The sequence below is a fragment of the Mobula birostris genome, chromosome 23 (genome assembly GCF_030028105.1).
Source record: "Mobula birostris isolate sMobBir1 chromosome 23, sMobBir1.hap1, whole genome shotgun sequence".
Taxonomy (NCBI): Eukaryota; Metazoa; Chordata; class Chondrichthyes; order Myliobatiformes; family Myliobatidae; genus Mobula; species Mobula birostris.
Window position 1 is genome coordinate 53,801,986 of NC_092392.1, and position 26,483 is coordinate 53,828,468.

General features: G+C 43.8%; 2 pseudogenes; both read right to left on the minus strand.

The window, feature by feature from the left end:
- Positions 1–3,426: 3,426 nt before the first annotated feature.
- On the minus strand, positions 3,427–5,114 carry LOC140186730 (ATP-sensitive inward rectifier potassium channel 8 pseudogene; annotated as a pseudogene).
- A 20,620-nt stretch (positions 5,115–25,734) lies between these two features.
- On the minus strand, positions 25,735–25,849 carry LOC140187019 (U6 spliceosomal RNA; annotated as a pseudogene).
- Between the last annotated feature and the right edge of the window lie 634 nt (positions 25,850–26,483).

Here is a 26,483-nt window from a genome sequence, read left to right on the forward strand (position 1 = left end):
TCACAGCTCTCAGTAGCCTAGGTTTAGTCTTGACATCAGGTGTTGTCTGTCTGGAGTTGGCATGCTCTTACTGTGAATGCATGGGTTTCCCTTGAGTGATATGGTTTCCTCACACCTTCTCAAAATGTTGGGAGGTTAATTGGCCACCACAGATTACCACTAGTACAGGCGAGTTGTAAAATCTAGGAGAGGTTGATGAAGGGAGAATAAAATGCCTTGGAAAAGGATAGTACAAGTGATGATTGGCATATATTCAGTGGGCCAGAGGCTCTGTTCCCATGCTGCCTCTTTCCATGACTCTCTGACTATGACCTATGGTGAAAAAGTTAAGAAAGCAAAGAATTACTCAAGAGAGATTAAATTAATTGCAAATAAAAAAATACTGTGCAACTGATTTGATTTGAACATAGCAAAGGCATTGAATAAATGGCACATTAGAGCTTAGAAAGATATGGTAAAGAAAAATTTGATCCTAGCAACTTCAATAAATTTGGAAGTTTGCCTGCAGAAATGAAAAATTTATAAACTAGAGATGAGAATCTTAATCCATTTTCTTAGAAATTGAAAGAAGGGTTCAGATCTTTAACTGATTAGTCTGTGTGGGTTTTATTATGAGTTAAGAATTCCTCACGAAAAATATATGTGCCTGTTAAGAGAGGAGAATCAAATCTACTTCAAGAAAGTGGAATAAATTGTAAACACATGATTCTCCGCAGAGAATCGAACCGATTGGCCAATACCGTCAAAGGATAAAGTTTAGATAAACAGGATAAGTTAAATAAAGAAGCACTTCAGAGATGGGCGTGTGAGAATGAGTGAAGGAAACACTTGCACAAGTCACTCTGCAGTATCGTAAGTACAAAAGATTCTGCAGATGCTGGAAATCCTGCTGGAGGAATTCAGTAGGTCAGGCAGCATCTATAGAAAGGAATAAAACTGTCATTGTTTCAGCCTGAGTCCCTTCATCAGGACTGGAAAGGAAAGGAGAAGAAGCTGTATATAAATAAATTCTCCAAGTCAGAACAAAGGAAAAAAGGAAAACTACAGATGAAGAAACAGAAAGATAGCTGATGGTTTCATTTTAAAGTACATCAGACTGGTGAAGGACACAGAAAAACTGCATACTTCAGGTAATAGAATCATTAAAGGTTGCAGTACAGTATTGCAAGTTTTCATACTATTGCAGAATGGGCAGTTCTGATTCGGGCTGGGCATCTTACCTACCTGTGATGCTGAGGCACTGCCAACAATTAGATCTGACAGTTGCAACAAGTGGTGTCTGATGATAATCTCAGCACAGTTTGCGACACTGATACTCTTTCTTGACTGCCCGGCTTTCTAAATGTAAATGCTGGGGCTTGGTATGGTTGTGCACAAGTACTGCCATTGGTGTTGGGCCAGAAGCATTATTAATTCATTCAAAAAATAAAATCTGACTTTCCCTAGCTGGATTTGTTCAACTCTGTAATCCACTAAACTGATCAGACTGTACCATCACAATCTTCAGATCTCCAGCCTGTTCATTTGGTGTGAAATTTTTAGACAGTTACTTTTTTTATATAGCAGGAGTTGGTACTCCCTCATATTCAATAATTAGATTAAAGGTGGTGAGAAGAGTAAGTGTCAATATTGGAATCCAAAGAAAATGAGCAAATGTATGAATTTTTTCAGCCAATAGCAAGTTCATAAAACTAACATTACAATTCAAGTCACAAATGTTATAAGTCATTCCCTGCTTCTCTGTATACCTCTACAGAGTAACCAAAAAGTTTCAAATGTCTGTAAGCAATTGGTGATCATGATATACCGATTTACAGTTGTTGTAGATACAGCTACATATTAGCAGCATAATAATCCATTCTAGGAACTGCAGAATGCAGCTGTACTTAAAACTTGCCATCTTGTTAATATTAGTTTGCCCAATGTTGAGAGAACTGCCAGCGATCTGTTTTCAAGTATTGTATTAAAGGTACATGATAATAAAAATACTGCAGATGCTGTAAGTCTGAAATAAATATGGACAATCCTAATAAGATTCAACAAGTCAGGTAACTTCTGTCGAAAAGGGAAATGAGTTCACATTTTACATCCTAGACTTTACTACAATATGGAGCCAGGAACCAGAATTGCCACAGTCTCTGTCACTTCAATCTGTTTCCCTTTCCACAAATGCTGCACCATTGCTTCTAACAAACTTTGATTTTATTCAATTAAAGATGTCATTTATACCTCCTAGTTTGAGTGACAGTTGGAGCTATATCTGCTGTGGATTAAAATAGTGAAAAAATCTGTCACATTCGGCAAAGACATTTACTACTTCACTTTTTTAGCACATGTTAAACAAGTGCCACATTTTAGTATTTATTCTAATCACATGCCCAGACATAACTAGCCAAACTCTTCTGTGGGGAGCTGCTACAGGCACTTTACTGATTGTACAAACTCTATCTCAAGTGGGATATTTTGACATCTTTATTGGCCTTCAGTCTTGACACACTATAGTACCCAGTCCTTGTAAATTTTATAGGCATATTTGAGTGGAAAGAGTTACAGAACAGCAAATGTTTACATTCCATTTGCTCTAAGGCTCAAGATAAATCTCAGTGTATATTAGTGATACATAAACCACGTTCTGAGAGAGCATTCTTCCTGTGAAAATCCCATATATATTGTGTCACAAGCTCAGTCTATTATATCCTGTGGCATCAGTCAGCAGTCAACAAAACTCATTAACACCATCTATCTCCTTCACCCTTCCGTTCTCGTTTTAAAGGGTTTCTCTAAGTCCTATTCCCTTATCATCACTATCAAAAACCCTTCTCTATTGCACCTTCATCTTGTCCCTTGCTTACCACTGCTCAGACACAGGGCTCAGACTAATCCTCAAAGCAACAGAGAAATAAGATCAACCGTTTGGTCAATTTCTTTCAACTGAACTAATTAAATAAAGATAAACGGACTCTAAATAATTTCCACAGTCATGTAAACCGTGAGGGTGAAGAAAGGCAAGAGAAGGGACTGAACTCGGAACTTGACACTTGCCAAAGTGGGGGCAAGATGCAAGGGCAAAGGGCGTGAGGAGAAACATTCAGGGAGCAGGAGATTCCTCCAGGATGCTAGCCGGAACCACAAAAAAAAAAGAAAAATATAGCGGAGATTCTCTGTTCCCTTGCTGATTGAAGTTAATCGAGCAGTGGATGACCTGTTACGCATCCTTCACCTCATTGGTTGATTGTTCCATCAATAAATGATGCATTGCCAATGAATTCCGAGACAAATTCTTGGCAAACAGCGAAGTGTCGTGCGGAACCGCAAAGGACTCGCTAACTTTCGCAGGGATTTACGGAATATCTAACAGGAAAAAGTTAACATCGTAGAAATGAGCTCCTAAGAGTGTAATATACAGTAATTCCATATGGGCCCAGAAAGAAAAATAACGATTTTATTCAAGATATCTCTCTCAGTCTGCAAGTCGCGTCTCGTTTGAAAACTTGTAAAATTCCAAACAAAATGCATGCACCTTTGTAAAATTCATTCCCCAGTCAATAATAGAATTTATCAGTACTCTGTGCTATCCGGAGTAAAAAACTGCACTTTATTTAAGAAAGAGTTGTTCCTCCTCATTGAGTTGTTTCGCCTCATCGAACTCCGCTTCCTCAGCGAGTTCTGGTGCGAGAGCTCACTCTTCTGCAGGGTCTGGATCAGGATGGAGGGCTTCTCATCCAGCTCTCTGGCCGTGCAGCGAGGAGTCGCCACTTTGATCCTGTTGCCGAACTTGGAGTAATCCACCGAGTAGGTACCGTCCTCCTCGGTCACGATCGGGACGAAGCGGTAGCCCCACAAGATCTCCTCGGCGATGTAAGACGTCCTGGCCTGGGTGGTGATGCCAGTGGTCTCCACCACGCCTTCCAGTATGACGATCACCTCCAGGTTCTGGTGCTGCAGGTCGCTGGCCGAGATCTCGTAGAGAGGGCTCCGCTTGTCTATAACATGGCAGATGGTGAGCGGCGCCACCAAGAAGATGTTGTTGGTGTCGATGGGGTTGTCCACCAGGATGTCGATCTGGTGGATGGGGATAACCTCTCCCTCGGTGGTGGTGGTCTTCTTCACAACCTGCATCCGGACCGAGGCGCTGATGATCATGCTCTTCCTCAGGTCGCCCACTCTGAACATGAAGCAGAGCTTGCCGTTCCTCAGGCCGATCACGGCGTGCCGGCTGAAGATCAGGGTCTCCGCTCTCCGGTGAGCCTGAGCAGTCTTCATGAAGATGCAGCCCAGCATGACGGCGTTGATGATCAGCCCCGAGATGTTCTGCATGATGAGCACGGTGATGGCCATGGGGCACTCCTCGGTCATCATCCTGCCGCCGAAGCCGATGGTGACCTGCACCTCGATGGAGAAAAGGAAGGCCGAGGTGAACGACCTCACCTTGGTGACGCACGGCTCGAAGGACGTGCTCTGTCTGTGGTCCAGGTCTCCGTGCGCGAAGGCCACCAGCCACCACATCATGGCGAAGAGTAGCCAACTGCAGAGGAAGGACATGGTGAAGATGAAAAGGGTGTAGCGCCACTTCAGGTCTACCAGGGTGGTGAAGACATCCTGCAGGAAGCGACCTTGCTCCCTGATGTTCTTATGCGCCGCGTTGCAAGCTCCGTTCTTGTTAATGAAGCGGGGTTGACGAGGACGTATTGTATAGCGGGGCTGCCGGACATTCTCAGCCGCGATCCGGGCCAGGACGTACTCCTCTGGGATGATGCTCTTCCTGGCCAACATTCTGGCAGCATAGTCCTGACTTCACACGGGGCAGGGAATCCGAGCACCGATTGTGCTCCCGTTGGACGTTTCACCCTCACTCAGACGCCCAACCTGCACATTAGTGCAAGCACCTATGTTCCATCAGGACTTCTACCTCGCTCCCCCTCCTCTAGGAGTTAAATCACAACAGCGAATTTAACCAACCCGATATCGTTACCTCCTCTGTGCCGCTCAGGAGGCACCTGACAAGTTGTTCTATTCAATGCGGGTTCGCGGGGAATCTGGTGATCTCGAGAAGTCAGCCTACCGCACTCTCGATCTTGTTCGCTCGCTGCTCCTAAATCTCGGAAGGGGTGGGGGTGGTGAGTGGGCGTGGTCGGGCAGGTTACGTCCGTAAACGAGTCCAATTTCAAACTCTCCATTTGCCTTCAGTCACAAACCTTCTGACGTTTGCGAGCGGACTTCCCATCCTGATGCATTTGTTCCTCAACGCTTCCGCCTGAAATTAACACTAGAGGCGACCGACGCCGCGGTACGTAATTGACTGAGAGTGAATTAGATGAAACCTTCGTTGGCGGACTGCACGGGGGAAACCTGTTTCAAACAGTCCCTCAAACTTATTTCGACCCGTAACGCTCATTCAAAGTGGAAACGCTGAGAATGATTTTAAAGTTTTATTTGATATTGGAACTCGTATCCTTCGCTGCCGGGTTCCACGTAACAATGATGGTTTAGAAACATACATAGAAAATAGGTGCAGGAGCAGGCCATTCGGCCCTTCGAGCCTGCACCGCCATTTATTATGATCATGGCTGATCATCCAACTCAGAACCCCGCCCCAGCCTTCCCTCCATACCCCCTGACCCCCGTAGCCACAAGGGCCATATCTAACTCCCTCTTAAATATAGCCAATGAACTGGCCTCTGGTTTCTGTCGGCTCTAAAAGCTGAACAGCCCAGCACGGGTACTTATGTGACCTTTTCTCCTCTTTTGAACTAGCAGAGTGAAAGGACTGAACGCTTTGTTTTGCTGAGTACAGAATTCTTTCAGCATCGGTGTACACCCCCGCGTTTCTTTAAACAGCCAAATACTGTAAAAGTCATAAATAGGCTTGGTAGGCTACGGGGAGAGCGGATGTCGTCAAGATGGACTAGATCTGTAGACGCTGGAATCTGAAACGACAAGCAGTCTGCTGAAGGAATTCAGCTCGCGGGGAGAAGGAATTGTCGAAACCCCGCATCATGACCCGCTGAATTCCTGCAACACATTGTGTCTTGCGGCAGATACTGACTTCCTTTCCAGCGCTGAAAAAGTCCTGCAGCTTGTTTCTGTGTTTTGTAGCATGTGCATGCATCATGTCCATCCACGTAACCTCCCAGTGTAGTCTCATTAGTGTCACCCCTCTATTTATTTCCTTACAATATATTCTCTGTCACATGCCACTGACTACCCCATCACTCACACACACCTGAGTGCCCGACTTGAGTGTCTGTAGGATGCGGGAGTACGCCAGAGCGCTTTGAGGAAATTGACAAGTGAATGTGGAAACCTCGGACAGTTGGTACCCGGGGTTAGCATCTAATGCACGTTATTAGAGGTACAAGGCAGTAGCGCTACCTGCTGCATTTTGTGCCACATGACGAGTATTAAGAGCAGAGACTTGAACAGTTGCACATGAAAACACTGCATGGTATTAGAGTGCACACGTGAAAGATTCTTAGAGGGAAATCCTTATTCCATAACAAATCAATTGAAATCTCCATCATGATCTTAAAGATGTTAAGTTTCAAGTGACTCATGGAAAACTTGTTGCAAAATTCAAATGATTTGAACAAATTTTGCATTTCCTTTCCTCTTCGTTAAGTTTGGATAAAGACGAAGACAAACTTAAAGAAATGCCTGAAATAATATGCGGCTGAAATGACAAAATAGTTGCGATATCACAGGCTATTGATTGCATTTTAACACGGACTAATGGAAAGCAAAGGAATCATAATCAGAAGCACTCTGCTGATCATGAGGCTCCATATTAACATTAAACTGGATTAAAGTTTGGCCAGGGCATCATGATGCATCAACCACAGAGACCGTCCTGGAGAGCTGTGGGCTTCCATGAATGTTGTCATTGTCAAAGTAAGGAATAAAACAAAATTAAAACAGTTCACCCGCTCCAATCTTCCCTACAAAGCACAATATTATCCTTTATTGCTAAGATTCCTCTAATATCACAGCAGAAAGGGCACAGAAAAGTAAGAATGATGAATGATAAATTAATTGGTGAAAACATTTCTCAAGCTTAAAGTTAATAGAGTATTATCCTTTCATTAATGATTATCCACGTCTAGTTAAAGTGACCATAAGATATAGGAGCAGTTAAGCCATTTGACCTATCAAGTCTGCTCCTCTATTCAATCATGACTGATGTAACTTACCTCTCAATCCTATTCTCCTGCTTCTTGCTGCAACTTTTAACATCCTTACAAGAGGGGCTGAGAGAGTCATGGAGACAGAGTTGTATAGCACTGAAATTGGTCCTTTAGCCTATTGCATTCATGCCAACATTTTTGTTCCCCTACACTAATCCCATTTGTCTGCATTAGGGTCATATCCTTCCATGCCTTGGCTAATTAAATATCTGTCTAAACACCTTCCAAATATAGCAATTCTATTTGATTCCATCACCTCCTCTGACAAATTATTTCAGATATCAACTACTTTTATGTAAAATATTTCCATTCAGATTCTTCTTAAATCTCCTTCCTCTCACCTTCAGCCTATACCCTCTTGTTTTATAGCCTGACCACAGGAAAAAGTTTTTACTGTCTACCTGATCTATGTCTGTCATGATCTTATGCCCCTTAATTAAATCATACCTCAGCTTCCTTTGCTGCAGGGAGAACATGTCCCAGAGCTGAATGATGGGGCTTATCCAGTAACAGATTTAACTGGATGCAAACAAGGTGTCTGTGAGCTATCTCACAGGGCAGTAGGAGGTCCATTATGTTAGTATGGGATGAATTCATGCAGATCAGATGCAATAAAGGCAGCAGGTTGAATTCCTTTAAGAATTTCAGTAACTTGGTTGTGTTGTTTTTGCATATGGCATTTGGCCACTTTTGATTTTAAGTTATTAAAACTAAATTCATTTTCTGCAAATAGTATAAGAGATCTGTACTCAAGTTTGCTTATTCATCAATGTACCAGATTTTCAACACTTCAGATTGTTCACTTATAGACTGCCACTTTTAGCAGGTCTGCAAAACTGGTAGTCTTCAGGTAACTGGGTGACTGCAACACTCACAACACACTGGAGGAACTCAGCAGGTCGGGCAGCATTCGTGGAAACGATCAGTCAACGAATCGGGCCGCAACCCTTCGTCAGGACTGATGACTGTCAGGAGAAGGAAGGGAAGTGGGTAGCCAGTGCAAAGTACCCCTGTGACCGTTCCCCTCAATAATAACCAGACCACTTGATACAGTTGAGGGGGACGTCCTAACAAGGGGGTGACAGGGTCTCTGTCACCGAGTACGGTGCTATGGCTCATAAGAGAAGAGAGGTGAAGAGGACTGCAGTAGTGATAGGCGACTCTATAGTTAGAGGAATAGAGATGAGATTCTGTGGACGTGATAGAGACACCCAGATGGTATGTTGCCTCCCAGGTACCAGGGTCAGAGATTTCTTGGATCAGGTCCACGACATTCTAAAGGGAGAGGGTGAGCAGCCAGAAGACTTGGTAAATATTGGCACCAATAGCGTAGGTAGGAGAGGTGAGGAGGTCCTGAACAGAGATTTGAGGGAGCTAGGTAGAAAGCTGAAAAGCAGGACCTCTGGGGTAGTAATCCCTGGATTGCTGCCTGTGCCGTACATCGGTGAGTTTAATTCACTGATTTGTTTCCTGAGAACTGGGGTGGATGGTGAGGGGTGGTGCGGCCTCAGTGATAGCGAGGAGTAGACCTCAAGCTGCAATGTCATAGAATCTGAGAATCATAGGAATCTACAGCACATTACAGGCCCTTCAGCCCACAATGTTGTGCCGACCATGTAACCTGATCTGGAAACCGCCTAGAATTTCCCTACTACAGCTGCCGGTAGAGACACATCAAAGCCGGTGCGCTCTCCTAGGGGTGACGAGGTCTGGCATCCAGGCTGGAGTCAGTACTAACCCCGCTTTCAATACTCACTCAGCGAAAGACAATCTGTTTTGTGGTCAAGTGCAGATTTCTGCAGCACTCATGGACTCAGGGTCTGCACTGTATTTTTTGAGTGGCTATATTTTACTGATATCTTACTTGTGTTTACTATCTTGTATGTTCTACGTGTGCTTTGTGCTGTGTGTGACTCTGTGCACTGTGATTTGCCATCTCGGTCCTGGAGTTACACTGTCTCATTTGGCTGTACTCATCGGTATTCATGTACGGTTGAATGACAATTAAACTTGAATTGAACTCAACGCCTTCCATGCACGCCTCGAAAGGGAGAACATAACTACATCTGTGAAGATCCCTGCTGCAGCTGATGACCCTGTGATCTCTGTCTCAGAGGCCGATGTTAGACTGTCTTTAAAGAGAGTGAACCTTCGCAAGGCAGTAGGTCCCGATAGAGTACCTGGTAAGGCTCTGAAAATCTATGCTAACCAACTAGTGGGAATATTCAAGGACATTTTCAACCTCTCACTGCTGCAGGCAGAAGTTCCCACTTGCTTCAAAAAGGCAACAATTATACCAGTGCCAAAGAAGAATAATGTGGGCTGCCTTAATGACTATTGCCCGGTAGCACTCGCATTGACAGTGATGAAATGCTTTGAGAGGTTGGTTATGACTAGACTGAACTCCTGCCTCAGCAAGGACCCGGACCCATTGAAATTTGCCTATCGCCACAATAAGTCAACGGCAGATGCAATCTCAATGGCTCTCCACACGGCTTTAGACCACCTAAGCAACACAAATACCTACCTCAGGATGCTGTTCATCGACTGTAGCTCAACATTTAATACCATCATCCCCATAATCCTGATAGAGAAGTGTGCAGAACCTGGGCCTCTGTACCTCCCTCTGCAATTGGATCCTTGACTCCCTAACCAGAAGACCACAGTCTGTGTGGATTGATGATAACATATCCTCCTCACTGACGATCAACACTGGCGCACCTCAGGTATGTGTGCTTAGCTCACTGCTCCACTCTCTATATCCCCTTGACTGTGTGGCTAGGCATAGCTCAAATACCATCTACAAATTTGTTGACAATACATCCATTGTTGGTAGAATCTCAGGTGGTAATAAGAGGACATACAGAGTGAGATATGCCAACTAGTGGTGCAGCAATATCCTGGCACTCAACAACAGTAAGACGAAAGAGCTGATTGTGGACTTCAGGAAGGGTAAGACGAAGGAACACATACCAATCCTCATAGAGGGATCAGAAGTGGAGAGAGTGAGCAGTTTCAAGTTCCTGGGTGTCAAGATCTCTGAGGATCTAACCTGGTCACAACATATCAATGCAGTTATAAAGAAGACAAGACAGTGGCTATACTTCATTAGGAGTTTGAAGAGACTTGGCATGTCAACAAATACACTCAAAAACTTCTATAGTTGTACCATGGAGAGCATTCTAACTGGCTGAATCACTGTCTGATATGGAGGGGCTACTGCACAGAACCGAACGAAGCTGCAGAAGGTTGTAAATCTAATCAGCCATCTTGGGCACTAGCCTACAAAGTAACCAGGACGTCTTTAGGGAGCGGTGTCTCAGAAAGGCCTCCAGCACCCTCCTTTTCTCACTGTTACCATCAGGTAGGAGGTACAGAAGCCTGAAGACACACACTTAGCGATTCAGGAACAGATTCTTCCCCTTGGCAATTTGATTCCTAACTGGACATTGAAGTTTTGGCCACTACCTCACTTTTTAAAAAAAAATACAGTATTTCTGTTTTTGAAAATCTATTCAATATACATAATTGATTTACTTGTTTATTATTATGTTTTATTTTACTTATTAATATTATTATTATTATTTTCGCTCTGCTAGATTGTGTATTGCATTGAACTGCTGCTGCTAAGTTACCAAATTTCCCGTCACATGCCGGTGATAATAAACCTGATTCTCATTCTGATTCTGCATTGAGTGTAAGTACAGGATGCTATGGTTGATGAGTGCATGGCTGAAGAACTGGTGCAAGTTTCAGGGGTTCAGATTTAACATAGAAACATAGAAAACCTACAGCACAATTCAGGCCCTTCGGCCCACAAAGCTGTGCCGAACATGTCCTTACTTTAGAAATTACTCGGCTTACCGATAGCCCTCTATTTTTCTAAGCTCCATGTACCTATCCAAAAGTCTCTTAAAAGACCCTATCGTATCTGCCTCCACCACCATTGCCGGCAGCCCATTCCACGCACTCACCACTCTCTGAGTAAAAAACTTACCCCTGACATCTCCTCTGTATCTACTCCCCAGCACCTTAAACCTGTGTCCTCTTGTGGCAACCATTTCAGCCCTGGGAAAAAGCCTCTGACTATCCACACGATCAACGCCTCTCATCATCTTATATACCTCTATCAGGTCACCTCTCATCCTCTGTCACTCCAAGGAGAAAAGGCCAAGTTCACTCAACCTATTCTCATAAGGCATGCTCCCCAATCTTGTAAATCTCCTCTGCACCCTTTCTATGGTTTCCACATCCTTTCTGTAGTGTGCCGACCAGAACTGAGCACAGTACTCCAGGTGTGGTCTGAACAGGGTCCTATATAGCTGCAACATTACCTCTCGGCTCCTAAATTCAATTCCATGATTGATAGAGGCCAATACACCGTACGCCTTCTTAACCACAGAGTCAACCTGTGCAGCTGCTTTGAGTGTCCTATGGACTCGGAACCCAAGATCCCTCTGATCCTCCACACTGCCAAGAGTTTTACCATTAATACTATATTCTGCCATCATATTTGACCTACCAAAATAAACCACTTCACACTTATCTGGGTTGAACTCCATCTGCCACTTCTCAGCCCAGTTTTGCATCCTATCAATGTACCGCTGCAACTTCTGGCAGCCCTCCACACTATCCACAACACTTCTAACCTTTGTGTCATCAGCAAACTTACTAACCCATCCCTCCACATCCTCATCCAGGTCATTTATAAAAATCATGGAGAGTAAGGGTCCCAGAACAGATCCTTGAGGCACTCCACTGGTGACCGACCTCCATGCAGAATATGACCTGTCTACAACCACTCTTTGCCTTCTGTGGGCAAGCCAGTTCTGGATCCACAAAGCAATGTCCCCTTGGATCCCATGCCTCAGTACTTTCTCAATAAGCCTTCCATGGTGTACCTTATCAAATGCCTTGCTGAAATCCATATACACTACAACTACTGCTCTTCCTTCATCAATATGTTTAGTCACATCCTCAAAAAATTCGATCAGGCTCGTAAGGGATGACCTGCTCTTGACAAAGCCATGTTGACTACTCCTAATCATATTATACCTCTCCAAATGTTCATAAATCCTGCCTCTCAGGATCTTCTCCATCAACTTACCAACAACTGAGGTAAGACTCACTGGTCTATAATTTCCTGGGCTATCTCTACTCCCTTTCTTGAATAAAGGAACAACATCCGCAACCCTCCAATCCTCCATAACCTCTCCTGTCCCCATTGATGATGCGAAGATCATCGCCAGAGGCTCAGGAATCTCCTTCCTCGCCTCCCACAGTAGCCTGGGTACATCTCATCCAGTCCTGGCAACTTATCCAACTTGATGCTATCCAAAATCTCCAGCACATCCTCTTTCTTAATTTCTACATGCTCAAGCTTTTCAGTCTGCTGCAAGTCATCACTACAATCACCAAGATCTTTTTCCATAGTGAATACTGAAGTATTCATTAAGTACCTCTGCTATTTCCTCCAGTTCCATACATACTTTCCCACCTTCACACTTGATAGGTCCTATTCTTTCACGTCTTATCCTCTTGCTCTTCACATACTTGTAGAATGCCTTGGCGTTTACCTTAATCCTGCCCGCCAAGGCCTTCTCATGGCCCCTTCTGGCTCTCCTAATTTCTTTCTTAAACTCTTTCCTATTAGCCTTATAATCTTCTAGATCTCTAACATTAGCTAGCTCCCTGAACCTTTAGTAAGCTTTTTTTTTCTTCTTGACTAGATTTATTACAGCCTTTGTACACCACAGTTCTTGTACCCTACCATAACTTCCCTGTCTCATTGGAATGTACCTATGTAGAACTCCACCCAAATATCCCCTGAATATTTGCCACATTTCTTCTGTACTTTTCCCTGGAAACATCTGTTTCCAATTTAAGCCTCCAATTTCCCACCTGATAGCCTCATAATTCCCCTTACTCCAATTAAATGCTTTTCTAACTTGTCTGTTCCTATCTCTCTCCAATGCTATTGTAAAGGAGATAGAATTATGATCACTATCTCCAAAATGAGAGATCTGACACCTGACCAGGTTCATTTCCCAATACCAAATCAAGTACAGTCTCTCCTCTTGTAGACTTATTGACATATTGTGTCAAGAAGCCTTCCTGAATACACCTAACAAACTCCACCCCATCTAAACCCCTTGCTCTAGGGAGATGCCAATCAATATTTGGGAAATTAAAATCTCCCATCACGACAACTCTATTATTATTACACCTTTCCAGGATCTGTTTCCCTATCTGCTGCTTGATATCCCTGTTACTATTGGGTGGCCTGTAATAAAACACCCAGTAGAATTATTGACCCCTTCCTGTTCCTAACCTCCACCCACAGACTCCATAGACAATCCCTCCATGGCGTCCACTTTTTCTGCAGCCGTGACACTATCTCTGATCAACATTTCTGGATCATTGGGATCTCTTCTGAGGAAGGCATGACCTGTACAAAAGGCATGGGTTACACCTGAACCCAACGGGGCCTAATATCCTTGTGGACATGTTTGCTAGAACTGTTCAGGAGGGTTTAACTTACTTTGTCAGGGGGATGGGAGCTGGAGTGATGGAACTGAGGATGGTGTAGTTGTTTTACAAACAGAGGCAGTGTGTAATGAAACTGCTAGCAAGGATAGGCTGATATTAGGACAATATTGCAATCAAGGGGGATGAGTTGCAATGTAATAGGGGCAAAATCAAAAGAGTCATGAATCCAGGACTAAAGCTGTTATATTTAGATGCACAGAGTATACAGAATAAGATAGATGAACTTGTAGCACAGTTATGGACTGGCATGTATAGAAACATAGAAACATAAAAAATAGGTGCAGGAGTAGGCCATTCGGCCCTTTGAGCCTGCACCGCCATTCAGTATGATCATGGCTGATCATCCAACTCAGAACCCTGTACCTGCCTTCTCTGCATACCCCCTGATCACTTTAGCCACAAGGGCCATATCTAACTCCCTCTTAAATATAGCCAATGAACTGGCCTCAACTGTTTCCTGTGGCAGAGAATTGCATAGATTCACCACTCTCTGTGTGAAGAAGGTTTTCCTAATCTCGGTCCTAAAAGGCTTCCCCTTTATCCTCAAACTGTGACCCCTTGGTTCTGGACTTCCCCAACATCAAGAACAATCTTCCTGCATCTAGCCTGTCCAATCCCTTTAGGATTTTATACATTTCAATTAGATCCCCCCCTCAATCTTCTAAATTCCAATGAGTATAAGCCTAGTCGTTTCAGTCTTTCATCATATGAAAGTCCTGCCATCCCAGGAATCAATCTGGTGAACCTTCTTTGTACTCCCTCTATGGCAAGAATGTCTTTCCTCAGATTAGGGGACCAAAACTGCACACAATACTCCATGTGTGATCTCACCAAGGCCTTGTACAACTGCAGTAGTACCTCCCTGCTCCTGTACTCAAATCCTCTTGTTATGAATGCCAGCATACCATTTGCCTTTTTCACCGCCTGCTGTACCTGCATGCCCACTTTCAATGACTGGTGTATAATGACACCCAGGTCTCGTTGCACCTCCCCTTTTCCTAATTGGCCGCCATTCAGATAATAATCTGTTTTCCTGTTTTTGCCACCAAAGTGGATAACCTCACATTTATCCACATTAAATTGCATCTGCCATGAATTTGCCCACTCACCTAACCTATCCAAGTCACCCTGCATCCTCTTAGCATCCTCCTCACAGCCAACACTGCCGCCCAGCTTCGTGTCATCCGCAAACTTGGAGATGCTGCATTTAATTCCCTCATCTAAGTCATTAATATATATTGTAAACAACTGGGGTCCCAGCACTGAGCCTTGCGGTACCCCATTAGTTACTGCCTGCCATTCTGAAAAGGTCTCGTTTATTCTCACTCTTTGCTTCCTGTCTGCCAACCAATTCTCTATCTTCATCAATACCTTACCCCCAATACCGGGTGCTTTAAGTTTGTACACTAACCTCCTGTGTGGGACCTTGTCAAAAGCCTTTTGAAAATCCAAATATATCACATCCACTGGTTCTCCCCTATCCACTCTACTAGTTACATCCTCAAAACATTCTATGAGATTCGCCAGACATGATTTTCCTTTCACAAATCCATGCTGACTTTGTCCGATGATTTCACCACTTTCCAAATATGCTGTTATCACATCTTTGAAAACTGACTCTAGCATTTTCCCCACCACCGATGTTAGGCTAACCGGTCTATAATTCCCTGGTTTCTCTCTCCCTCCTTTTTTAAAAGCGGGGTTACATTTGCCACCCTCCAATCCTCAGGAACTAGTCCAAAATCTAACGAGTTTTGAAAAATTATCACTAATGCATCCACTATTTCTTGGGCTACTTCCTTAAGCATTCTGGGATACAGATCTTCTGGCCCTGGGGATTTATCTGCCTTTAATCCCTTCAATTTACCTAACAGCACTTCCCTACTAACATGTATTTCCCTCAGTTCCTCCATCTCACTAGACCCTCTGTCCTCTACTATTTCCGGAAGATTATTTATGTCCTCCTTAGTGAAGACAGAACCAAAGTAGTTATTCAATTGGTCTGCCATGTCCTTGTTCCCCATAATCAATTCACCTGTTTCTATCTGTAAGGGACCTACATTTTGTCTTAACCAATCTTTTTCTTTTCACATATCTATAAAAGCTTTTACAGTCAGTTTTTATGTTCCCTGCCAGTTTTCTCTCATAATCTGTTTTCCCTTTCCTAATTAAGCCCTTTGTCCTCCTCTGCTGGACTCTGAATTTCTCCCAGTCCTCAGGTGAGCCGCTTTTTCTGGCTAATTTGTATGTTTCTTCTTTGGAATTGATACTATCCCTAATTTCCCTTGTCAGCCACGGGTGCATTACCTTCCCTGATTTATTCTTTTGCCAAACTGGGATGAACAATTGTTGTAGTTCATCCATGCGATCTTTAAATGCTTGCCATTGCATATCCACCGTCAACCCTTTAGGTATCATTTGCCAGTCTATCTTAGCTAATTCACGTCTCATACCTTCAAAGTTATCCTTCCTTAAGTTCAGAACCTTCTGAATTAACTATGTCACTCTCCATCTTAATGAAGAATTCCACCATATTATGGTCACTCTTACCCAAGGGGCCTCTCATGACAAGATTGCTAATTAACCCTTCCTCATTGCTCAATACCCAGTCTAGAATGGCCTGCTCTCTAGTTGGTTCCTCGACATGTTGGTTCAAAAAACCATCCCGCTCACATTCCAAGAAATCCTCTTCCTCAGCAGCCTTACCAATTTGGTTCACCCAATCTACATGTAGATTGAAGTCACCCATTATAACTGCTGTTCCTTTATTGCACGCATTTCTAATTTCCTGTTTAATGCCATCCCCAACCTCACTACTACTGTTAGGTGGCCTGTACACGACTCCCACCAGCATTTTATGCTCCTTAGTGTTATGCAGCTCTACCCATATCGATTCCACATCCACCCGGCTAATGTCTTTCCTTTCTATTGCGTTAATTTCCTCTCTAACCAGCAACGCCACCCCACCTCCTTTTCTTTCATGTTTATCCCTCCTGAATATTGAATATCCCTGAATGTTGAGCTCCCATCCTTGGTCACCCTGGAGCCATGCCTCTGTGATCCCAACTATATCATATTCATTAATAACAATCTGCACTTTTAATTCATCCACCTTGTTATGAATGCTCCTTGCATTGACACACAAAGCCTTCAAGCTTGCTTTTACATCACTCTTAGCCCTTATACAATTATGTTGAAAAGTGTCCCTTTTTGATTTTTGCCCTGGATTTGCCAGCCTGCCATTTTTACTTTTCACCTTACTACTTTTTGCTTCTACCCTCATTTTACACCCCTCTGTCTCTCTGCACTGGTTCCCATCCCCCTGTTGTGAACTAACCTCCTCTCTCCTAGTCTCTTTAATTTGATTCCCACCCTGCAACCATTCTAGTTTAAAGTCACCTCAGTAGCCCTCACAAATCTCCCCGCCAGGATATTGGTCCCCCTAGGATTCAAGTGTAAACCGTCCTTTTTGTACAGGTTACACCTGCGCCAAAAGAGGTCCCAATTATCCAAAATCTTAAATCCCTGCCCCCGCTCCAATCCCTCAGCCACGCATTTATCCTCCACCTCATTGCATTCCTACTCTCACTGTCGCGTGGCACAGGCAGTAATCCTGAGATTACTACCTTTGCAGTCCTTTTTCTCAGTTCCCTTCCTAACTCCCTATATTCTCCTTTCAGGACCTCTTCCCTTTTCCTTCCTATGTCATTGGTACCAATATGTACCACAACCTCTGGCTCCTCACCCTCCCACTTCAGGATATCTTGGACACGATCAGAAAGATCCCGGACCCTGGCATCAGGGATGCAAACTACCATCCGGGTCTCTGGACTGCGTCTACAGAATCGCCTATCTGACCCCCTTACTATCGAGTCCCCTATTACAACTGCCCTCCTCTTCCTTTCCCTACCCTTCTGAGCTACAGGGCCGGACTCTGTGCCGGAGGCACGGCCACTGTCGCTTCCCCCGGGTAAGCTGTCCCCCCCAACAGTACTCGAACAGGAGTACCTATTGTCAAGGGGCACAGCCACTGGGGTACTCTCTATTACCTGACTCTTCCTCTTTCCCCTCCTAGCCCTGACCCACTTGTCTGCCTCCCGTGGCCCCAGTGTGACCACCTGCCTGTAACTCCTCTCTATCAACTCCTCACTCTCCCTGACCAGACAAAGGTCATCGAGCTGCAGCTCCAGCTCCCTAACGTGGTCCCTTAGGAGCTGCATCTTGGCGCACCAGGCGCAGATGTGGATGTACGGGAGGCTTGGAGACTCCAGGACCTCCTACATCCGGCACCGAGAACATCAAACTGCCCTCACACTCATACTGCCCCTCTCCTCAAATAACAGGAGAAATTGAAAACTAAACCTTCCCTGCCTCGTCTGTTTCCGCCTAAGCCCGTAGAGCCGAAGCCCTTAAGCCTTCACTCTGCTCCGGGCTCACTCTGCCTCCCGCAAACTCTGCTGCCCACTGTATAAGGCTCTGTTCCTTTTAAATCTTCCACGCTTCACCTCCTGATGCCACATGCCTGCGCAGTCCCGCCTCTCTGAACGCCGATGGAAAAAAACCGAAAAATTCAAAAATGGCTTCCTTCGCACTCCCGCTCCGATTCTCAGACTTCCTTCTCCGAATGATGTTGTGGGCATCACTGAATCATAGCCAAAAGAAAATTATAGCTGGGAGCATAACATACAAGGATATCGAAAGGACAGGCAGGTAAGCAGAGGGGACAGTGTGGCTCTGTAGGTAAAAATAGAACCAAATCATTAGAAAGGTGACATAGGAACAGAAGGTATACAATCATTGTGGGCAGAGCTAAAAAAAGTGTAAGGGTAAGAAAACCCCTGATAAGAGTCATATACAGACCTCCAAACAGTAGTAAAGATGTACACTACAAATTACAACGTGAAATAGAAAATGCATGTCAAAAGACCAATGTAATGCTCGTCATGCAGGATTTCAAAATACAGATAGATTGGAAAAATCAAATTGGTGCTGGATCCCAAGAGGGGGAATTTGTAGAAAGCCTATGAGATGGGTGTTTAGAGCAGCTCGTGGTTGAGCACACTAGGGGATCAGCTATTCTGGTTTGGGTGTTGTGTAATGAACCAGAATTGATTAGAGAACTTAAGGTAAAGGAACCCTTAGGGGTGAAAGATCGTAATATTAGGAGAAGCTAAAGAGAGATGTATCTGTACTGTACTGGAGTAAAGGGAATTGCAGAGGCATGAGAGAGGAGATGGCAAAAATTGATTGGAACGAAACACCAGCACGGATGACAGAAGAGCAGCAATAGTTGGAAATTCTGGGAGCAATTCAGAAGGCACAGGATAGATATATCTGAAAGAAAAAGAAGTATTCTAATGGCAGGATGATACAACTACAGCTGACAAGAGGAGTCAAAGACATATAAAAAGAGGGCATATATTAGAACAAAAATTAGTGGGAAGTTAGAGGATAGAGAAGTTTTTAAAAGCCAACAGAAGACATTGATATAAGTCATAAAGTATGAAAAGATGGAATACAAAGGTAAGCCAACCAATAATATTAAAGAGGATACCAAAAGTTTCAGATATATAAAGTGTACAAGGGAGGTGAGTATAGATATTGATCCGTTGGGAAATGATACCGGAGAGATAGTTATAGAGAACAAGAAAATGGTGGGTGACCTGAATAAGTCTTTTGCATCAGTCTTCACTGTGGAAGAAACAAGCAGTATGCCAGAAGTTTGACAGTGTCAGGGCAGAAGTGAGTGAAGTTGCCAATACCAATGAGAAGGTGCTTGGGAAACTGAAAGGTGTGAAGGTCATGTGGACCAAATGGACCCTGGGGTTCTGAAGGATCTTGTGGAAGCATTAGCAATGATCTTTCAAGACCTTAATGGATTCTGGCATGGGTCCAGAAGACTTGAAAACTGTAAATATCATTACACTCTTCAAGAAAAAAGGCAGGCAGAATAAAGGTAATCATAGGCCAGTTAGCCAGACCTCAGTGGTTGAGAAGATCTTACAGTCTACTGTTAAGGATGTGGTTTTGGGGTACTTGGAGGCACATGATAAAGTAGGCCATAGTTAGCATGGTTTCTTGAAGGGAAAATCTCGCCTGACAAATCTGTTGGAATTCTTTGAAGAAGCAACAAGCAGGATGGACAACGTAGAATTGGTAGATGTTGTATATTTGGATTTCAGAAGACCTTCGACAAGGTGCTAAATATGAGGCTGCTTAACAATTTAAGAGCCCATGGTATTACAGGAAAGATACTAGCTTGGATAGAACATTTATTGATTGGCAGGAGGCAAAGAGTGGGAATAAAGTGAGCCTTTTCTGATTGGCTATTGGTGACTAGCGGTTTTCCACAGAGGTCTGTGTTGGGACACTTATTTTTATGTTACATGTTGATGATTTGGAGGATGGAATTGATGGCTTTGTGGCTAAATTTGCACAGACTGAGAAACATAGAAACACAGAAAACCTACAGCACAATACAGGCCCTTTGGCGCACGATGCTGTGCTGAACGTGTCCTTACTTTAGAAATAACCTAGTGTTACCCATAGCCCTCTGCTTTCTGTGCTCCATGTACCTATCCAGGAGTCCCTTAAAAGACCCTGTTGTATACACCTCCACCACCACCATCGCTGGCAGCCCATTCCACGCACTCACCACTCTCTGTGTAAAAAACTTACCCATGATATCCCCTCTGTACCTACTTCCAAGCACCTTAAAACTGTTCCCTCTAGTGTTAGCTATTTCAGCCCTGGGAAAAAGTCTCTGACTATCCACACAATCAATGCCTCTCATCATCTTATACACCTTTATCAGTTCACCTTTCATCTTCCGTCGCTCCAAGGAGAAAAGGCTGAGTTCACTCAACCTATTCTCATAAGGCATGCTCCCCAATCCAGGCAACATCCCTGTAAGTCTCCTCTGCACCCTTTCTATAGTTTCCACATCCTTCCTGAAGTGAGGTGACCGGAATTGAGCACAGTACAATTGGGGTCTGACCAGGGTCCTATATAGCTGCAACATTACCTCTCGACTCTTAAACTCAATCCCACAGTTGATGAAGGCCAATGCACCATACGCCTTCTTAACCACAGAGTCAACCTGCACAGCTGCTTTGAGTGTCCTATGGACTCGAACCCCAAGATTCCTCTGATCTTCCACACTGCCAAGAGTCTTACCATTAATACTATATTCCACCATCATATTTGACCTACCAAAATGAATCACTTCACACTCATCTGGGTTGAACTCCATCTGCTACTTCTCAGCTCAGTTTTGCATCCTATGGATGTCCTGTTGTAATCTCTGACAGCCCTCCACACTATCCACAACACCCCCAACCTTTGTGTCATCAGCAAATATACTAATCCATCCCTCCACTTCCTCATCCAGGTCATTATAAAAATCACAAAGAGAAGGGATCCCAGAACAGATCCCTGAGGCACACCACTGGTCACCGATCTCCATGCAGAATATGACACATCTACAACCACTCCTTGCCTTCTGTAGGTAAGCCGCTTCTGGATCCACAAAGTGAGGTCCCCATAGATCCTTAGATATGAAGATAGGTGAAGGGGCGGATAGTTTTGAGGAAACAGAGAGGCTGCAGAAGGACTTAAACAGATTAGGAGAATGGGCAAATAAGTTGCAGATGGAATACAGTGTTAGGAAGTGTAGAGTCATGCACTTGGTAGAAGAGATAAAAGCACAGACATTTTTCTAAAAGGAGAGAAAATTCAAAAATCTGAGATGCAAAGGGACTTGGAAGTCCTCGTGCAAGATTCCCAAAAGGTCAATTTGCAGGTTGAGTCACTGGTGAAGCAAGCAAATGCAATGTTAGCATTCATTTTGAGAGGACTAGAATATAAAAGCAAGGATGTAATGTTGAGGCTTTGAGAAATGGTTCTGTGAGAAGTATTTGAGAGCTCTGGGCCTGTACTCACTGGAATTCAGAAGAATGAGGGGGATCTCATTGAAACCTATTAAATGTTGAAAGGCCTAGATGGAGTAGATCTGGAGAGAATGTTTTCTATAGTGGGGGAGTCTATGACCAGAGGACCCAGCCTCAGAATAAAGGAATATCCATTTAGAATGAGATGAGGAGGAATTTCTTATCCAGAGAGTGGTGAGTCTGTGCAATTCATTGCCACATGTGGCTGTGGAGCCCATGATATTGGGTATATTTAAGGCAGAAGTTAGATGATTCTTGATTAGTCAGGGAGATGGGGAGAAGGCAGAAGATTGGGGTTGAGAGGGAAATGGATCAGCCATGATGAAATGGCGGAGCAGAATCGATGGGCCAAATGGCCTAATTCTGCTCCTATATCTTATGGTCTTATAACAATTGGAATTATTGGGAATGGTTAGATTTTTCATCTTTTTTCCGTTTTTGGTAATAATAGTTCGGAGACTGTTCTAATCAATCTTAACCTGCTGCTTTGAAGGGTCATGCAGGACCAGGGGAACATTGTGTTCCGTAAGGTTTTTGATATTTTATTTGATACTCAACCTATAACCTTTAGTCTTGTTAGCAATAAGATTTGAACAGTTTTATTTTTTACAGAACAGTTCACATCAGTTAAGTGAGAAAGTTTTGCATTCCGTTAGCGATCAAATCCAAGATGTTCCTGTGCTACCTCGTTAACAGTCCAGAATCATAAAAGTGTCTATGAATCACAACATATTGTTACTCAGTACGATATGCACTGTGAGAAGTTCTCCTCGTCATATCAATTAAAGAAAAGACTCCCATTTATGCAGCACTTCACTTTACAGTCAAATATCCCGATGGCCTTGGCAGCCAATGATATTGTTTAAAAGTGTAACTGTATTTCAGAGTTGGAATGATGGAAATTTGTTTAGAAATTCTGTCATTCTTCATGAGTATTATTGTTCCTTTGAAAGGTAACAGGATATAAAGTGGAAGCACAGGAGACTGCAGATGCTGAAATACTACTACTACGTCGACTCAGGCCTAGGGGGCCGGCGTCGGGCACGATGACGGACTCTCCACTTCTCCCTCTCCCTTATCAGTGTGTTCAGTTCATCTACATTAGCCGTGCTGCTGTCTTCTAGGAGCGTGTTGACCGTAGTCTTGGGAGGGCACCCAGGGTTCATCCTCCCGTGCCTGGGCTCCCATATGATGACTAGGCTGGCAGGTAGCTCGGGGTGGCGTAGACAATGCCCTGCTAGTTGCAGTCTTCTGGCCTCGATTTTAGTGGTGAGCATCGGTAGGTTGTTATAAAGCTCGACATTAGTCATTGCTGTTGCCAACTCGCGTCAAGAGCCATCCGGTGCATTCGTGTATAGCAACCATTTAGAGATTTTCGCATCGTCTTTATATTTAGGCATTATGATGACAGATGCTGAAATCATGACCAGCAATCTTTAATAGAAGCTCAGTGGGGGCACTTTATGACACAAAGTGCTTTGGTTTGAAAATGACTGAAGTGTTCTTTTAACCAATCCTCCATTAAAAATAAAAATATATATATTGCTTATCTTTATCTGAAAAATTAAAAGGTTCTTGCTAATAGCAATAGAAGAGTGGGGTTTACCAAATATTGATGATAAAGAGGAGATAGATATATTTGTGAAGAATCAGGTAATTGAGGGCAATTGAGAACTAGCATAGAAGGTGAGAATGTGTTAGATTAGCCATAATCACATTGAATTGTGAGAAGGGTCTGAGATCAGGTGGCTTACTCCTACTCCTATTTTTCCATGTTCTTCTGATAACATTTTAATTTTTTCATTGTACAGACGTATCCAGCATCTTTTGGAAATCCTTCCACTATTAGCCCTTTAATACTTAATGACTCTTGACATCTAACCTATCATACACCCCTCCATTTCATTTTCCATTCCCTTAATTCTATGCTACTATTTGCTTAAAATCTATTTAACTCAAATATTTTCTAGTGCTGAGGAAACATCGTTGTCTTGATCTGGTCACTTGGGTTTCTTCTGCACGCTTGCCATGTGACCAGCTGAGTGTGCCAGTAATTCCTCGTCTTATTTACAAGTTTCTAGATTTTCCTGTATTTTGTTTTTGTGTCTGTCTCGACCATCTCATCACAGGGCAATGTCTGTAAGATGCAATCAATGTTAAATTAAATATGTAGTCAGGCATCTAGGTGGCCTTTCAATCTAACTGCAATCGAAAAGGTGCCTAAGCAGATTAACTTAGTAATAAAAAGACAGCATCCATTAAATTTTAGGTAATAGATGTCATGATTATGATCAGTCCACAGTGCACTAAATTGCATCCACCATATAGAAACATAGAAAAATAGAAAACCTACAGCACAATACAGGCCCTTCAGCCCGAGGTGCTATGCTGAACATGTACTTACTTTAGAAATTACCTAGGGTTACCAATAGCCCTCTATTCTTCTAAGCTCCATGTACTTATCCAAGAGCCTCTTAAAAGACCCTATCGTATCCGCCTCCACCACCTTCGCCAGCAGCCCATTCCACGCACTCACCACTCTCTGTGTAAAAAACTGACCCTTGACATCTCCTCTGTACCTACTTTCAAGCACTGTGCCCTCTCGTGTTAGCCACTTCAGCCCTGGGAAAAAGCCTCTGACTATCCACACGATCAATGCCTCTCATCATCTTATACACCTCTATCGGGTCACCATTCATCCTCCATCGCTCCAAGGAGAAAAGGCCGAGTTCACTCAACCTATTCTCATAAGGCATTCCTCCCAATCCAGGAAACACCCTTGTAAATCTACTCTGCACTCTTCCTACAGTTTCCTTGTAAATCTCCTCTGCACCCTTTCTATAGTTTTCATTATTAATGTTAAATTGCATTTTACTCCATGATAACTTTAAAATTAGCCATCCTCTCTCTTGATTATATCATGGACACATCACCAGTACATGCTCAACTGTTTCTTGCTGATTAGAATACTCACAACACCTGATTATTGTGTTTATTCATTAAAAACAATGCAAACCACAATCCTGACATTATCACCTCCACCCTCCTGCTCTTTCCTGCATTAATTTCCTTCTGGCAAAGGTCTTGGCCTGAAATGCTGTCCACCCACTCCCCTCCACAGATGCTGCCTGACCGTGCCCAGTTCCTCCAGCATCTTGTGTGTATTGCTTTGGATTTCCAGCATCTGCAGACTTCCTTGTTTTGTTTTATTATTATAGATGTCTTCCTATTCTTTCTTCATTCTCCACAATTTTTGATTTCACTTTTAATAATGTTTTTCGTATCTCCTCCACCGTAATTTATTTGAATGCCCACTTCTGCACATCTAGTTGCCTCCCTTTACTAATTTAAAGTCATTGAGAAGTACAGCACGGAAACAGGCCTTTCGGCCAGTCTAATCTGTACTAAACCATTTAAACTGCCTTCTTCCATTGAATTGCACTGGGACCACTGCCCTCCATACTCCTACCATCCATGTACCTATCCAAACTTCGTTCTGACATTGAAATCAAGCTCACACGTGCCACTTGTGCTGGCAACTCATTCCACACTTTCTTGACCCTCTGAGTTCCCTTAAACGTTTCAGCATTCGCCCATGACCTCTGGTTGTAGTGCTGCCTGCTTGCTCATTCCCTCTAATACCAACATGTGCCGGAATTCACATAAAACATATACAGATTCCCATCCGTTTAAGTCTAACTACGGTTTGTACTATCTCATACCTAGTAATAGGCATCTGTTAGTCTCGTGAGACCATGGATTTGTGCCTTGGAAGGTTTCCAGGGCGCAGGCCTGGGCAAGGTTGTATGGAAGACCAGCAGTTGCCCATGCTGCAAGTTTCCCCTCTCCACGCCACCGATGTTGTCCAAGGGAAGGGCATTAGGACCCATACTGTTGGCACCAGTGTCGTCACAGAGCAATGTGTGGTTAAGTGTCTTGCTCAAGGAAACACATGCTGGCTCAGCCAAGGCTCGAACTAGCAACCTTCAAATCACTAGAGGAACACCTTAACCACTTGGCCACGTGCCAACACTATCTCATACATAATGTCTTGTAAAATAATGGAACGACTTACAAATTTGCATATCATTGCCGTTCAGGTGCCATACTAATCTTCTCTGTACTCTTTCAATCTTAGTATAGCTGTATGTGCTCCTGAAGCAAGCACAAGCGTTGCCCTCATCAGTGATTAGTTAGCCCACCTTCCAGGTGAGTCCTGTCCTCCGTCACTGGTCAGTCAGCCCACCCACTGGGTGAGCCTGGCCTTCCCATAGTGGTTGGTCAACCTACCCGACGGGGGAGTCTCACCCGCTCTCATTGGTCAGTCAGCCCAGAGGCCCTGAGAGTCCCGCCATTCATCATTGGTCAGGAAAACTACAAAGCGCACGTAGTTTGCACTATCTGTAACTATAAAAATTTATTCACGCAACATATGCTGGAAGAAGTCAGCAGGCCAGACAGCATCCATGGAATGGAGCAAATAACCGACACCCCGGGTGGTGACTCTTCATCAGGACTGGAAAAAAAATTGAGAAGAAGATGGGGAAATGGGAAGGAGAAGTACAAGGTGGCAGGTGATAGGTGAAATTGAGGTGAGGGGGGGAAGTAAAGAGCTGGGAAGTTGATTGGTGAAAAGATAAAAGGCTGGAGAAGAGGGAATCTGAAAGGAGAGGATAAAAGTCCATGGAAGAAAGGGAAGAGGGAGGAGCACCAGGTGGGTGATGGGCAGGGAAGAAGATAAGGTGACAGTGGGAAATGGGAATGGGAATGGTGAGAGGAGGAGGGGGTGCAATTACCTGAAGTT